This window comes from Canis lupus, chromosome 30, assembly GCF_011100685.1.
Source record: "Canis lupus familiaris isolate Mischka breed German Shepherd chromosome 30, alternate assembly UU_Cfam_GSD_1.0, whole genome shotgun sequence".
NCBI lineage: Eukaryota > Metazoa > Chordata > Mammalia > Carnivora > Canidae > Canis > Canis lupus.
In genome coordinates this window covers 5,573,323-5,589,576 of record NC_049251.1, presented here as the reverse complement: position 1 = coordinate 5,589,576, position 16,254 = coordinate 5,573,323, and the positions used below count along the sequence as shown (strand labels likewise).

General features: G+C 37.0%; 1 protein-coding gene across 1 annotated transcript in view; it reads left to right on the top strand.

Annotated features, from left to right (window-relative positions):
- The window catches only part of LOC111093264 (translation initiation factor IF-2-like), a 185,743-nt gene that overhangs the window by 104,806 nt on the left and 64,683 nt on the right, over positions 1–16,254 (top strand). The window lies entirely within an intron of this gene.

Below are 16,254 nucleotides of genomic sequence, written 5' to 3'. Positions count from 1 at the left end.
AAGGTACAGTTAGGCTGAGAACCACGCATTTAGAAGTAAGTGGCAATAAATTATGTACCAGTAGGTATGTACACACTACTTTGGTATTTAGCTAGGTTAGGTTCAGCTAGGCATGATTTTTGAGTGATCACTTGAGCCAAGATTCCATGATAATGTTAAAAGCATGTTTTTGAGTTACAAATATTGACACTAAAATTTTACATTTTTCTGCTCATTAATTTATTTAGTTTTAAAATATTAACTTAGTGTTTCCATTTGAAATGTTAAACATGTGTCACCAAGTTTTCAACTTGGAACAAGGGATAAAATAAACTTCTAAAACAGTAAAGACTGAGAGAAATATAATCCATGTACATAAAAGTTTTTGGGGTGCAACAGGGAAAGGGGTCCAAAGACAAAAATGTTTGAAGACCACTGCTCTAATCTATTATTTTACTTTCTTCAGAACTCTGTGTCTGTCTGGAATTACCTTGTTTATTTGTGAATGTATTGTATGACTTTCCCAATGAGAATACAAGTACACTAAGCACAATCTATTCACGGCTGGCCGTCCAGTGCCTAGAAGTATCTGGTGCAAAATAGATACTAGAGGTTTAATTATGTACCCTAAACATTCATATGTTTAAGTTTTAATCCCCAGTATCTCAGAAAGTGAACTTATTTAGAAATAAGATTATTGCAGACATAATTAGTTGAGATGAGCTCATACTGGAGAGACGTAGGTCCCTAATTCAGTATGATTTGGTGCCCTTATAAAAAAGAGAAGTTTAGACATAGACATGCGCACAGGGACTGAAGTTATGCTGTTCCCAGCCAAATTACTTAGAGAAGCTAGGAGAGAGGGATCTTGAGAAGGGATCCTTCTCTAGCACCTTCACAGGGAGCAGGGCCCTGCTGACATCTTGATTTCAGACTTCTGGCATCCAGAACTGTAAGACAGTAAGTTTCTGTCATTGTAAGCCACTCAGTTTTTGGTACTTTGTTATGGAAGCTCTAAGAAATGAATATAGTAGATATTCACTAAAGGTTGGTTAAATGCATGAATTATCTACTGTTTCACATGTACTACCACATTTTTCATAACAATCTGATCAAGTAGTGCCATTGTATTCTTTTTCTGCATGTGAGGAAACTGAGGCTTACAGAGATTAAGTAACTCGCCCAAGGTCACATCTGTCTGCCTCCTTAGCTGGAGCTCCTCAGCTCTACACTATGTGGTTTGACAGATATACTATATAGGATACATATGAAAACAGGAGGTCACCTTGAATAAGCAGTGCAATGCACAGAAAGAGTACTCAACCTGGAAGCCCAGTATCTGGAATATCAAGCATTCAATCTCAGTCAATTTAAAGATCCTCTGCCATCTTCACCCTGTAACTCCCAGCTTAGAGTTGTAACTTCAGGCTCAGAAGTCAGCTGTGGGGAAAGAAGGTGTGGAGTCTCTCTTTGCCTTCTGTGTTCCACCTTGTCTTATTTCTCAAGGTCAGGGTGAGGTGAGAGAGAAGAGGGAAAGGAGGAACAAAGGTCTTTCTTAATCAGTATAGTGGTCACATGACTTTGTAACTGTCTGAGTGGCAGATGGGATATTATTTTTGGTTCTTTAGAGACCCATTTTTTAAAAAAGATTTTATTTATTTATTCATGAGAGAGAGAGAGAGAGAGAGAGAGAGAGAGAAAGAAGCAGAGACACAGGCAGAGGGAGAAGCAGGCTCCATGCAGGGAGCCTGATGTGGGACTCTATCCCAGGTCTCCAGGATCAGGCCCTGGGCTGAAGGTGGCACTAAACTGCTGAGCCACCCGGGCTGCCCTAGAGACCCATATTATAGCATTGTTCCCTGCCAAAAGAAGATGAACCCTTTGGCTGACTCTGGTCCTGGTTCTTTCTGTTGGAGTCACCTAACCTGGATGATGACCACTTGGGCAAGGCCCTTTGATGGCAACTCCAGTCCTGCTTGTCCTTGGCATCCATTCTGGCTCAAAGGAAACATTTGGCTCTGAAAGTACAGGCTGCTCCTATAGCTCTCTCTTATCCTTGGCCATAAAAGGCAGTAGTTCCTGCAAGCCTCACACATTTACATTCTTTCCAGACTAGAATCAGCCTCTAGGCTTCCTGAAACTTCCCTTACTTGGCTTTAGTGGTTGTATTGAGAAATAACCTGATATATCTGGATTTTAAAGTGAGTTTCGGGATGTTGTTTATAGATCAAATATTGCTAGGAAAATTATTTTTTAAAAAGGCTTTATTTATTTATTTGAGCGAGAGAGCACAAGCAGGGGGAGAAGCAGACTTCCTCCTGAGCAGGGAGCATGATGTGGGGCTTGATCCCAGGACCTGGAGATCATACCTAAGTTGAAGGCAGCTGTTCAATCAACTCAGCTACTCTGGCACTTGCTAGGAAAGTTATTATGACCAGAATACCAAAAATACTGGGTATTTAATACCAAAAATATGGGGTATATAAATGTCCATGTTCTAATCCATGGATCCCTCATTTTAAGCAATTCAACTGCTTTTACTAAATATCCCCTGTATGCCAGGCACTGCCCCAGGATAAGAGACAAATACTATCTATGACTAACACATTCTCACTAGGTCATAAGTAGCCTGAAATTTCTGAAGTGAATATTATAAAATATCATGGAACTGATTTTTAGAATGAAAATCATACTCCAAGATCCAAAGGCCCAGAAGAATAAGCTTAGATATACCTTCTGTTCTTCTGAAGATTTCTTTAGTTCATATTATAGTTTCAGCAGAACTCTTTATTCTGATTTCTCAGTAACTGAATAATTTGGTGCCTGCCTGCCATGCTTTTACCATTCTTTAGGTCTGAAGGATATTAATCTGTTTCCAAAACACGTGACTCTTGTCCCCTTTACTTGCATACACACACACACACACACACATACACACACACATCTCCTCTTATGTGCAATTTAGTATGCTTAATAAATTCTAGTGATCAAATAGGGAGTTATTTAGTCAGTAGGAAATTGTCTAATTTGTCTCTGGAAGAAAAAATTCTTAATTACCTTTCAGAGAATTTGTTTAGTTTTAAATGATATTAGAGTGTGGGTAAAGTTTTCCTTTAGGGAGGTGCAAGGCTTAATATGTTAAGAGCCTATTAGGAGCAGTGCATGATTTTTGCATCATGTATCATTAGTTTATTCAACAAATATTTATTCAGAACCTGCTAACTACCAGTCAGCATTCCAGGCATTGGGGTATATCAGTAATCAAATCATAATGAAAAAGGCAAAAATCTCTCATTGAGTTAACTTTTTATTTGGGCATCAGACTATAAACAAGATATGTAAGTAAAATATGCAGTACTATGACCTAAGGAAAAGAAAGAAAGCACTGGCAGGCAAATGAACCACTAGAGGAAGGGGAGTTCAATTTAGATGTGTGGCCAGGGAAGGTCTCAGGGAAGGTCTCGCTGAGAACCTGCCTTATGAACTGGCTTGTGGGACCGTCCAAGCTCTAGACTGTTCTGGAAGAGCAAGCTCAGAGACCTGAGGGTGGCAGTGGGCCTGGATTAGTGGGGCTGGAGAGCAGCCCACGTGGCTGGAATGGAGTGAGTGAGTGTGATAGTGGGAGGTGATGTCAGAATTAATGGGGACTGAGGGGCAGCCACGGAGGCCTTGTAGGCCACAGCAAGGACATCAACTCATATCTTGGGGCCAATGGGGAACCATTGGAGGGCTTTGAGTGGAGAAGTGATATGATCTCACTGTTTAACAGGATTACCCTGGCTGCTGTACTGGGAATAGACTGCAAAGACAGAAGTGGAGACCATTCAGGTAGTATTGCAATAATCTAGACAAGAGGTGATAGTGGAGATTGTGAGAAATGGTCAAATTTTGGGTGTATGTATGTTCTGGTAGAGCCAACAGGATTTGCTGTGGGACTAACAGATGAGGAGGAGGTGAGTAAAAGGAGAGTTAGGTGGCCCTGAGGCTTTCTGTCTGAGGATCTGGAAGAGTTAAAGTCATGATGGGAAACATTAAGGAGACATGTGTCAACCTCTCTTCTCTCCAATCATCTCTCCCCAGCTCCTACCCCTACATTGTCTCTTCTACCTTCTTCAGCTCTTTATAGCTCATTCACTGAAATCTTGTACCTTCAAACTCAGGACCATTCCATTTCTTCCTGTCATATCCTTTGCCATCTTGTTTACTTTTCCCATTTATTTTTAATTTATATTTACTAAAGAGAAAAAACAGCACAAAATTCCCTAAGAGGTAAATGTAAGATGGTGAGAATTATAGCCTTTTAATTCAGAGCTCCTGTTGTCTTCTCTTCTTAATATATAATGAAGCCAAAAGATTAATGGACTAGATATTAGGAAATCCACGTTATTGTTTAGGCTCTCTGATCTTGGGCAATAAGCAACTATTTTCTGGACCTTAATTTTGTCGTCATTAAAACCAACAAAGGGTACATGGCTGGTGAGGTCATTTCTGGAGCTAGTAAGTAGATAATTACATTTTCTTACTGACCAGCATTTCTACGAGTCATGGCTCCATGAATGATACCGAATCCTTGGAGTTGGTTCATATTGGTGTGTTATCACTGATACTATATAAATAACTTACTGAGTACCTATTATATTTGAGGCATGGCACTAAATGTTGCAGAGAATATCAAATATGAGAAACTTACATTCTTTACCATAAACACCTAATCATAGTCATTTATACAACCAACCCACTGAAGGACATCATGTGGCATGGTGACAAAAGGCCAAAATAGAGGATTATAAATATTAATTCTGACTAAAGAGTGTTCATTAGAAAAGACTCCAAGAAACTGACATTTGAGTTTTATCTTGAAGAAAGAGTGAGATTTGTACAAGTAGAGATGAAGAGAAGATCCTTAAGAAGGGTATAGTATGCTGATGGGAAAGTATGCTAACAATTTAGAGAATAGCTTGGAGGTCAGGTATGTGTTAGAGTCTCAAATCCCACCCAGAGGAGAGTAGCTTTGATGTCCAGGAAATGGCCAACCTCAATATTGTTTCAGGCTTTCACACCTTGTTTCTATTCACCCTTAACTCCACTCCTTACCATCACAATCTGACTCTACTTTGTTCCCCGTGATCTCTTCTTGAGCTAAGCTCCTTGCACAATGTATTCCTTCTATTGTATATGACATTTATTTCACTTGGCTTTCTCAAGCCCTATCTACATCTAGCTCTGTAGCGCTGCTGTTCAATTCCAGATCTGTAGCCATAGGACATTTGGTTACAATGGTTAGTGAATACCTTTGTATATGAAATCTCTAGGCCATTTCCTAAAATCCAGTGAATTTAGGCTTTTACTATTCTATTATAATATCCAGATACATTTGATCACCTTTTCTTTTACGAGTTCCTTCTTTAATTCTCTAATATTCTCTCCTTGTGTTATGAAGTCTAGAAACAATTAAATGATTTACTAATTACCCTTAACAATTCCATTAATAATCTTAAAATGTATAAGATAAAGCACTACTTTTGCTGTGTAAGTTTGGCATTGTAAAGATTTATGTAAGTTATACCAATACCACAGGAGGAAATGTAGATACACATTTTATTCCTAAACAAGGAATATACATTGCTATTGCTTTAACCCAAATTGGACCATTAATGATTTTTGTGTATGTACTGTGAGCCTATATCAGGGGATTTTTAAGATGTGGGAGTATAGGGCAGCCTGGGTGGCTCAGCAGTTTAGCACTGCCTTCAGCCCAGGGCATGATCCTGGAGTTCTGGGATTGAGTCCCACGTTGGGTTCCCTGCATGGAGCCTGCTTCTCCTTCTGCCTGTCTGTGTCTCTGCCCCCTGCTTCCCTCTGTGTCTCTCATGAATAAATAAATAAAATATATTTTTTAAAAAGATGTGGGAGTACATGAGAATGGATGAGAAATAACTTATATCTTACTTTTCACTAATTTTTCACAGAGATTTAATATTTTTTTTAGTTGTCAGTGTAGGCAGTAAACCATATTCACTTTTATCAATACTTGTGGATTTGTCACCAGTAGACATCATAGATTCTTGGCACATTATTGTTGCAGGTCCCTCAAAATGTCATTTATGCTCATCATAATCTACTTTAAATGATGGTAATTATTAAATCCATCATTAGATATAATGTTTAATAAGTTATAGAAGCACATCATATTATTTCATCATAATTTTTAATTTTAAAATGTTTTGATGTCTTTAAATATAGTTGGTTTCCTTGTTCTCTGTGTTTTATTATATACATTTGAGAATATTATTTTCAGAAAGGATACACAGATGTCACCAGACTGCCAAAGGAGTCAGTGGCACAAAAAAAGTTATGAACCCTGGGGTACATAATGTTTTGAATTAGATCTAGAATGATAAATAGGTAGGTAGGTAGGTAGGTAGGTAGGTCGGTCAATACAGATAGAAAGGCCATAGGCTCAGGCTTCTTCCTTTGTCTCTCCTATTTTCATGAATCACTAGATGACCCAACAGCAGTGGACACCCTTAACATGTTGATAATATAGGTATAGGAAAGAATTGAGCATATTTTTCACAAAACTCCTCTTCTGTTTAAATAAATGGTTATGCATGATGATCAAATACAACCCAGAGAGAAACTTTAAAAACCTGGAGCAATCTTGGAAATGCTAATAGGTATACTTAATATCATATTTTCTTTGTTGAGTATGTACTTAACGAAGGGGAAATGCTAACAAATTGTTTCTATGGAAAAAGATTTATTAGTTTCTCTCCTGATTTGAATATTTCCTCAAATAAGTATGCTTTGTGATTATGTATATATATATCAATACATTTATATGTGTAGGTCTATATTTATTATACATACATGGACATACATAGATTTCAAAGTTTTATCTACTGTGTAGTGAGTCATTTTTATTAATATACTTTATAGCTAAGACTTAAAATGGGGGTTTTCCATTGCCTTAAAGACTAATATTCTCTATGTATAAATTTCTCTGCTTCTTATCTATTGGGGTTTTAAAAAATTTATAAAATTTACAAAATCTCCACTAATTAATTACTTTGTCCAATTAGATTGTATTACTATGTCACATTGAAGTTTAGTCAAATATTAGTATAAAAAAGGTAAAATCTTTATTTTAAAATATACCTTTCATACAAATTACTTATTTCTGGTAAAGATATTTGTTCAATTTATATACTACACTATCTATTTATCCAATGACACTTTTGATCCCTTTGCCACAACTTCTGATTGAAAGCAAAGTTCCTATTTTTAGTTACTTTATGAAGCTTTCTTGCACTAGGAAAAGGCAGAGGTGATTTATACCTTCTACATACCCTTTCCAACAAATAGTCATTTAAAAGATTGATTATTTGTTCATATATTTTTTCTTATGCAGGTATTGAATAGACTCGGGTGTATCCTCTATTACTATCTTGCTGTAATAGGTTTTATTCTATTCAGGTATATTAGGTGTCTCTAGTTGGGTTTGTGTTTCAAGTTACTTTCTATAAATGTCAGCTACTCAGGTAGTCAGTTACGTGGACTCAGTCCCTTTGATTGGGTTCCATGGTCCTTGGCATCATCTCTTGTCTTTCCAGCCTTTCCAGTGATATAGATGCTGAGGTGCCCTGGATCTGGCAGGTGCTCAGTAAATACCATCTCATGACAAATGGCCCTGTCTGATCAAGAAGTTCTGACTACATCTTCAAATCTCTTTTGATGTAGGTGCCGATAAAACTTATTTGGTCATGTAATTGGCCATTATAGACTGGTTTTATGCTGTGTGATTTAGGCAATATATGGGATAAAGGCAACTTTGTGTTTTGGAATTTCAGAAAGTCACATTCAGTAAAGACATGGTATAATATCTGAGGTATTTGCCATTAAAAAAATTTCGCTGTACTTTATCAAGCAAGCATCTCCAACACCCATCGCCCATACTTAGCACTAATCTGAATGGTGAAGTTGCTGTGTGGATCACCTGATATTCAGCAATTTAGGATATTGCTGAAGATGTCTTAAGAGTGCTCAAGGACATCTCTCAACAAAGACAGTATTTCCCATGACACTATATTATAAAGTTTGGTGTTGACCTAGTAGGTTTTGTATTTGTTACCTGTGTATAACCAGGTAGAGCTCTTTGCCAAGGTAGAAGTCTGTGGGTTGCAACTAACATTGCATTACATTTTCTACTGGTATTTAAAAGGCAGAGACCTAGTAAGGGGGCCATAGAATTTTTGAGTTTCTCCTCTTGCCCTTGAAAAGCTTATGCTACCTAAAACCTTTCTGTTTGTTTTTGTTTTGATGTTCGCTGTGCTGAAACTCTTGAAATCCTAAAAATTTACCAGGGGATTAAAACAGAATAGCTTGAAGGAAGAAAATCCATTCCAACAACGATGTAACTAAAGATTTTCTCCATACGAATTATTTCACATCCCTCCATCCTTTCAGTTGTTACAGAGTTCCAACAAATGCCAGGCACTGTGCTAGGTGCTAGGGGTAGAGAGATGAACAATATATAGTCCATGTCCTCAAGGAATTGATGAGCTATTTTGTAAATAGTGAACTACAACATAGGACAGAATAAAATAAATACTAAATGGAGAGAGAAAAGGACAGATAACTATTGGCCACAACTTGTCCTAAGAGACAGCTTATATGACAGAGAACCATGTGTTCCTTGATGAATTGCTATTAAAATCTAGTGTTCAGCTGAGAGGTTAAGAATGTGCTGTGTTTGCCGACTGGGCTTGAGAGGGATGTATAATGAAATTCATTTAATGAGGCTCTCTGAAAGCAGAAGTGCTTTTACTAGAGGCAACTTCCACTTGTCTAGTCATTATTGTGGTTTGCTTATGAGTAAAGGGCTTTGTTGTAAACACATTCTTTTTCCAAAGGGCTCTTTGACAATAGAAGGGAATTGCAATTCTCTCTGCCGGCCAAAAGAGGGCATTGGAGCTCTCAGAATGGCTATTACAAACTGATCAGAACAGGCATTTGGCTCAGATTTGTCAGGATGTTTTCTGACTCCCATAGGATAGATCTGATTAAAATATAGTTTTGGGACCTGAACAAGATATGGAACTTGTGGGTAGGTAGGCTCTGACTTTGGTCTTTTGAAACTGAAGACACATATTTATTTAAGTACACCTAATATTAGTGATTCACAGTCTCACTCCCTTTGTATTATAGAGTAGTATGCTAGTCTCAAAACCAGCCACTGTCTTAATAGACACAGAATTTAGCAGCAAAAGAGTAATGTTTCTTTTCACCCTGAAAACTTACCTTTATAGTTCTGTTGCCAAAACTCTGCTCATTTGTGCTTTGTTTGGACATTCGATTGTGGAAACTTCTCTCCTTCCTTTTATCTCCTTTAGAAGTCCTCCGTTTCTCAGCTGGAAATGTTGGACTATTTTGAGGTCTATAGGACTAGAGTAGCTCATAAAGTTCTGAAGATGGGGCTGTTAAGCTTGGAACTAACATCCTGAAGATTGGTTTGTGGAGCCAGTATAAACATGACTGACCAACTTTGTTCACAATTGCAAGGATTAGTTTTATTTTTGTTTTGCCTTTAAGGGCAATCCTGCCTAGAGGCCAGGATGAACTAGGAGATCTCTTGAGGTAAGATCAAGGACGCTATAAGAATTTCCATTAATCCTTTAAAAACAAAATAATGAACTGGCCAGAGCATGAATGTAAACTGGGATTCTTGAGTTTTAGCCTCCATCCAAAGTAGATTGAGTTGCAGAGAGATCTGAAAGCCCCACCATTTTGCATTTTTAGTTGTCTTCCCAATTAAATGGGAACAAAATAGACTTGCCCTCATTCATTTGGACTTTTCCAGGAGGATTAATTTTCACTAGTGGCACTAGCATAAAATCTACAGGAATGTAAGGATTATTTGTTTCTTTTTTATCTCTACCCTCAGTGACCAGCACAGTCTCTGACTTATAGTAGTAACGAATAATGACTATTTGTTGAATGACTGAAGGAAGGAAATAAAAACGATATGATGTTTTCTTAAGACAGCACACTTTATTATCTGATACTCCAATAATAGTGCTGAAACCTTATATGTGTATATTGCTTAAGATTTTACAAATACCATTTGTGTATGTTATTTCAATTTGATCTTCAGTTCTGTAATTGAAGAAACCAGAGTTCGGAAATTGTAAGTAGCAGATATACGTAGGATGACCATGAAGATAGTTTTGAGATGGAATTAATTAAGGATTAATTAGTATGTCACTTCAACAATGTAAACTGGATTGTTGTGGGAGCACGAAGTGAGGACATGTATCTAGGTCTTCTGACTCTGCTTAGTACACTGTGCTCTCAGAAGTGTAATTTCTGCATCTTCCCATTATCAGCAGAGTCATAATAAACAGTGATCATGAAGCATGTGAATATTTACAGAATTGAACTGTATTCAACATGGTTTTGGTGTTATGTGTATTTTTTCCATTTTTTTTGTTTTGTTTTGTTTTATGATTCTTTAGAAATTGGCAAACTATGGAAGACTGAAATATTTGGGTAGTTTAAACACTCAGTATCCTTATTGCACCAAATAATAGAGGGTTCTGTGTATGTTTGCAATAATATTTTACATATACCAAGGAATTTAATAGTCACTTTATAGATGAAGGAGATATATCTGTGATTTGTGCAATATAATCAACCTGCCATTATGATTAGTCTCATTTATAAACTCCTATTAACACACAACTTATTTCATGCAAAAATGTAAAATGTACCTACTCTGCCTTCATGGATAGGTATCTGTGGATATGAACATACTGTCACATTTTCACATTTTCTATTGTATTTTGTACTTGACAGTCCCAGTTCTCTTGTTTGTGCATATCTATGCCTCACACAGTTGGTTTACATAAAGAATCTAAAATATTTTGTGCTTTAATTAGAGTGAAGAAGATCAAGAGAGTTCTCAAGGATATAATAAAAATAGCAACTTAGAGGATAAAAATCATTAAGCACAGGGTACCTGGACTTGTGTTTTGTGAAGATGTTCTTAACAAAGTACTGTGATCTCCATGGGCCCCACTATTCTTTCTATCATTCAGGCTTTATTTCTTTATTTCTTTTTTTTTTAAGATTTTATTTATTTATTCATGAAAGACAGAGAGAGAGAGAGAGGCAGGCAGAGACATAGGCAGAGGGAGAAGCAGGTTCCATGCAGGGAGCCTGATGTGGGACTCGATCCGGGGACCATGGGATCATGCCCTGAGCTGAAGGCAGATGCTCAACCGCTGAGCCACCCAGGTGTCCCAGGCTTTATTTCTTTGAGTCCTTTTTACCTTAATTACAATTATCCATTGCTGTCTGAAATTAGAGTGAATTGGGTTATGTTACAATAACAACCTGGAATTTTCCATAGCTTATAACCACAAAGATTTGGTTTTTATAAATCCATCTGAGTTGACTGCTCTGTGTTGTCATCAGTTTGGGACCCAGGATGAAGGTACAGCCATTATGGATACATGACCAGTTTCATGGAAAGGGAAAGAAGACCTGGCCAATCACACTATGGCTCCAAAAGGCTTGTCTTGGAAGTGATATATGTTTCTTTTGCTTACCTGTATATGTCCCAAGCAAATCCCATGGCCAAGTATAATGTCAATCAGGTGAAGAATGAGGGTGGGGGGTAGACCACAAGAAAGACCACAAATACTCTAGTATTTGACAGATGAGTAATGCAATCTACCATGGTCTCCTTTAGTCTTAGCTGAGATACTTTGTTGGAATCACATCTTGCTTCAGAGAACCATTAGGATTCTTAACTTCTTATCCTTTTATCAATAAATTTGACTTTACAAAATCAGAGATTAAAAATTGGGAGGTTCTAATCTTGCTAAATTTCTGTGCTATTGGGCTTGTCTATTCTCTAATCAATATTTCTTATCAAATAATAATTGCAAATCATCAAGCTAGAGTACCAGCCTTGTCTTAAGGGAAATTATAAAATAGTGGTTTAAAAACATGTACAATTAGCTATAAAAGCATATGTCTTTGTAATTCCAGACTCAAGGAAGCTTTATCTCCTTTAGATCATCAGATAGTTTGGGGTTTTGAATTCTAGGTTTTTGTTTTATTAATTAAAAAAATAGTTATTTCTAAAAGTCACATTATATTTCCTGAATCCAAGGGGTGCTATTAACATTGTCTTATTACAGTATCTAGTATTAAATTTTGTTTTTACTTTTGCCACCTCTAGTATAAATTGTTCCAGAGTGGAAGAAATTAGGTGTTTGCCCACTGCATTACTCTTATACTTTTTTTGGAAGAGGCATAAATTGAGTTTGTGAACTCTGCTTTTGCCCTCTGAATTGAAGAGAAGTTTGCTGAGGTGGCGATGACCAAGAAACAGTGTGTTGGGTGCCAGTGAAGTTCAGAGAAGTTATTTGCTTAAGTATAGATGGAATTTGCTGGAGAATATCTACTTCTGGGTCTCTGTACAGTATTGACCAGAAAGCCACACTTATTGGCCACACTATGTAAGGAGAAAGAAGAAAAAAACAGAATCGGTAAGAGAGGTCATTTGGTCTTGTCCCTCCAGTGCCCTTTACTGACAAGACTTACCATTGTGACATCTGGCAAAAGAGAATGTTTATAGGGTCCAGCTGTAATATCACAAAGCAAAGAAGGATGTAGTTCAGGCTGAGAGGCAATATGTTGATAACTGTCACAATGACTGTAGAATTTATTGTTTAAACTAGAAAGCAAAGAGAGAGCAATTAATATTTACTGTGAGGCAATAGGTAGAAACTAGTGCTGTGATAGAAAAAACTAGAAATATGTTTACTAAGCCTGAGGGGTGAATAGAATCTGGATAGGGAAGAGTAGTGTCGCTGAAGAATACTGTGGATGCAGGAATCAGTGTGACCAAAGAAATGGGTCCTGGGGACATTGGAGTAGCTAAGCTAAATATGTGGCATAAGAGAGAAGCAAATACAAAGACGAAATAACGGTAATCCTTGAATAATGTTTTTTTTAATAAAAGGCTTAACAAACTCACTATCCTAATACTGAGGCCCCTAAATATGAAGGTAGTTTTCGCCAGGATGTGCATTTCCCTTTCTACCATTCCCATCTTCATGACTAGCAGTAGCTTGAAAGGCATTTGTTACACTCTCTACTATCCTAAGAATTCAGTGCCTTTTGAAGACCTACAGTTGAGTTGCCAAAAAAAGTGATTTGGTCTCTCAAAATTAGAGGAAGGAAGATAATTTGGTAGAGAATTTGCTTATTGTCAATCTTTGTGATTTTATTTTGTAAAATTTAGAATCGTTTATTAGGAGAAAATGGAAAAAATGGAAAAATTCACCTTTCTACAGAATGTATATAGTAACATATGGTATAATTCAGGCCAAAAAGAAATCTGTATAGGTTATTTTTCAAGTGTTTGTATGTATGCATATGTCAGATAGAATAAGATTATTCTTAGTGTAAATCTTAAGAACATATATTAAGAACTAACACAACTGATTTTTCTCTGTCTTCCTCCTTCATCACTGAATACAGCCTCTAGTAATAAGATTTCTTGTGAGAAGCCTGTTATTCAAATTCTTTGCACAAATGCTGAAGAAATAGAGGCCCAGAAACGTGAAGTGGTTTGCTCAAGTCACTAGCTACTTAGTGGTAGAGGCCGGTTTTCTGCTTCTTAGGTCAATACCCCTTCTTTTCCAGTAGGTTCTCTTGTTTATCTCCCAGTTTGATCAGAACTTCAGTATGTGCATTTCACACGTAAGTGAAAATAAGCCCCGGAGAGATGTGTCTGGACATTTGCTTTCTAGAAAAGGGATACTGTACTCAATTTTCATGTTTCTTGGCTGACTCCACAAAGCAATGTTTCCTCCCTCCTTACTGTTCTCTGTTCATCTACTTTTGTTCCTTTTATTTCTGGCCCAGCTCCCCCATATCATATCTCAGTTATTTTCTCCTCCTTTGTCCAAGGTCACAGGTTTGGAGAACAGGGACCATGTTCCTTTGGAAGGCAGGGGGTCATATTCCAGACACTAACAGGTCTCCCATGTTGAGCCACTTCTCTATGTCCTCACACAGGCCCCTCCACTCCACAGTATTTTCTGAGCCTCTGGTCCCTAAGCTCCTAAGCTCCCTGGTTTAACTCTGACATCTGGTAAACCATGTTGGAAAAGCTTCTTCTGGAATTTCTGTACATCCTCATACACATTCCAGATAACAAATGAAAAGTATTTGTGGGGGGGGGGGAGAGAAATGAACAGTTCTCAAAAGTTTACTTTAGATTGATTTATTGGCTGACCTCTCTGTACCTTTCTAACAAACTTGCTATTAAAAACAGGCCCATCTATTCCAATTTACCACATGTGACCCCATTAAATTCATGGCCAGCTTCCCATTGTATGGAACTCCATAGAGATTTGGAAGCTTATTTCTAGCATTTAACTTCCCTGGTAAAAACCAGTGACTTTAATGATAACTGAACACAAAGGAAAAATACTTTTGAATCATCTCTCTTTTATAGATGATTTTACAATGTTTGAAAATTTGATTAAAATCAACTTTGTGAATATTTATAAAATATATATCAGTCTCTCCACCTGTGACATTTTTGAGTACTGTCCATGCAGAAAGAACAGAAGTTGCGGTCAGCTTTTTTTGGTGTCTTTGCCCCTGATATTAATCTTGCTTTCTGTGGGGGCAGTCATAATTTCCACCACTCAGTACTAAGTGCAACATTCACAGAAATCTTAGAAATGGAAAGCCATCCCCATTTTCTTAAATTCTTGTTTCCAAATTCTCTAAATAAGTTCATAAAAATTTGTAAAGCAGCTTTATTAACTGAGAAAATTTCAATAAAAAACACAATAATGTTTAAAGAAAAAACAAATCTGGTTTGGCATATAATAGCTGTGTGATCTTGTCAGAAAGTCTTACTTTACAGAAGGCCCATGGTGCAAAAACTATAAATAAAGCAGCATCTCCAAAATTTTGAAAAGAGCCACACCACCCTTTCCTCCTGCCTGTTTTAAAAATATGTAACAAAATAAGAGAATTGGGAAAAAAACCTCTTCCCATACCCTGTCTGGCTAATTCAGACCAACTGGGAAAAATCACATGATGGACAACACATCAAAAATCTAGACTGAAAACGGCCAAATCTATGAATAGCAGATATGGGAACCAGCCCAAGGCTTGTGTGTAGAAGGGTGACAGATAAAAATAGTGCCCTAAATTTTTCAAAGGTGATTTGAAATCTCCCAAGTATAGATGACTTTGCTACTGAAAATAAGATGACAAGGGTAAAGTTGAAATTGTGACTCCTTCAAGGGTCTGTAGACTTAAGTTAATGTTCGAGAAAGAAGGGCTGGTTTCTCCTCCTCATCAGCAAGCTGAACACAGGCACAGAACATTTCTTTTTCTCTGACAAATTCTTAATATATTTATCCTTCCCCTCTGCTCCTTTCAAGAAAGGAAGGCAGCAGCTCAGGATTGTGAATTTTCAAAAGCATCCCATTTTCAGTTCCCTCCTGCTGATAAAAGCAATGTCCAGAAGACAAGAGGTAGGCTTAGCGCTGGGGAAATTATATATATATATATATATATATATATATATATATATATATATATATATATTCTTTCTCACATCATAAACTTTTTTTTTTTTTTTTTGCTGGACATTCTTCATTGTGCTTCTGCCTCCACACTGTGCTTGATATCACTGGGGGTGTGGCTTGTCGCTACTGAAATAGAAAAGTTTCTAAAACTTGCTCTCCCCCATATCAACTAGGTACAAAGATAAAGGCCATATAGTGCTTTTATTATTTTATGTTTTTGAGCGGGGAAGTAGTGCAGAAGGAAGTGAAGTTGTTTTGAATGGCCATTTTTGAAGTTCTTTGCATCTCTTCCGTGCTATGCCATTGATTAAAATATCTTCACATGTCTCTGAGGCTCTCTAAGCTGGATGAGGAGAGTTTGGTGACAGTGTGGAATACCATTAGTAAGATTTCTTTTGGTGACAGACAGATGTAAATGTATCCATCTAATTCTCTACTCTCAGGTCTCTTTCTGCAGATGGATGTTAATAATTAGCAGTTGCATCTCCTCCCTCTTTATCAAATTGGATTCTCCATAAATTCATCATTTCCTTTTTATTTTCTCAAAGTAGCAGCAGCTCTGACAGCCTGCCTTTGTTCTTGTGTTTATAAATAATTTATAACACAGAAATATCTCTTCTTAGTCTTAAAACATAAACTAATGGAA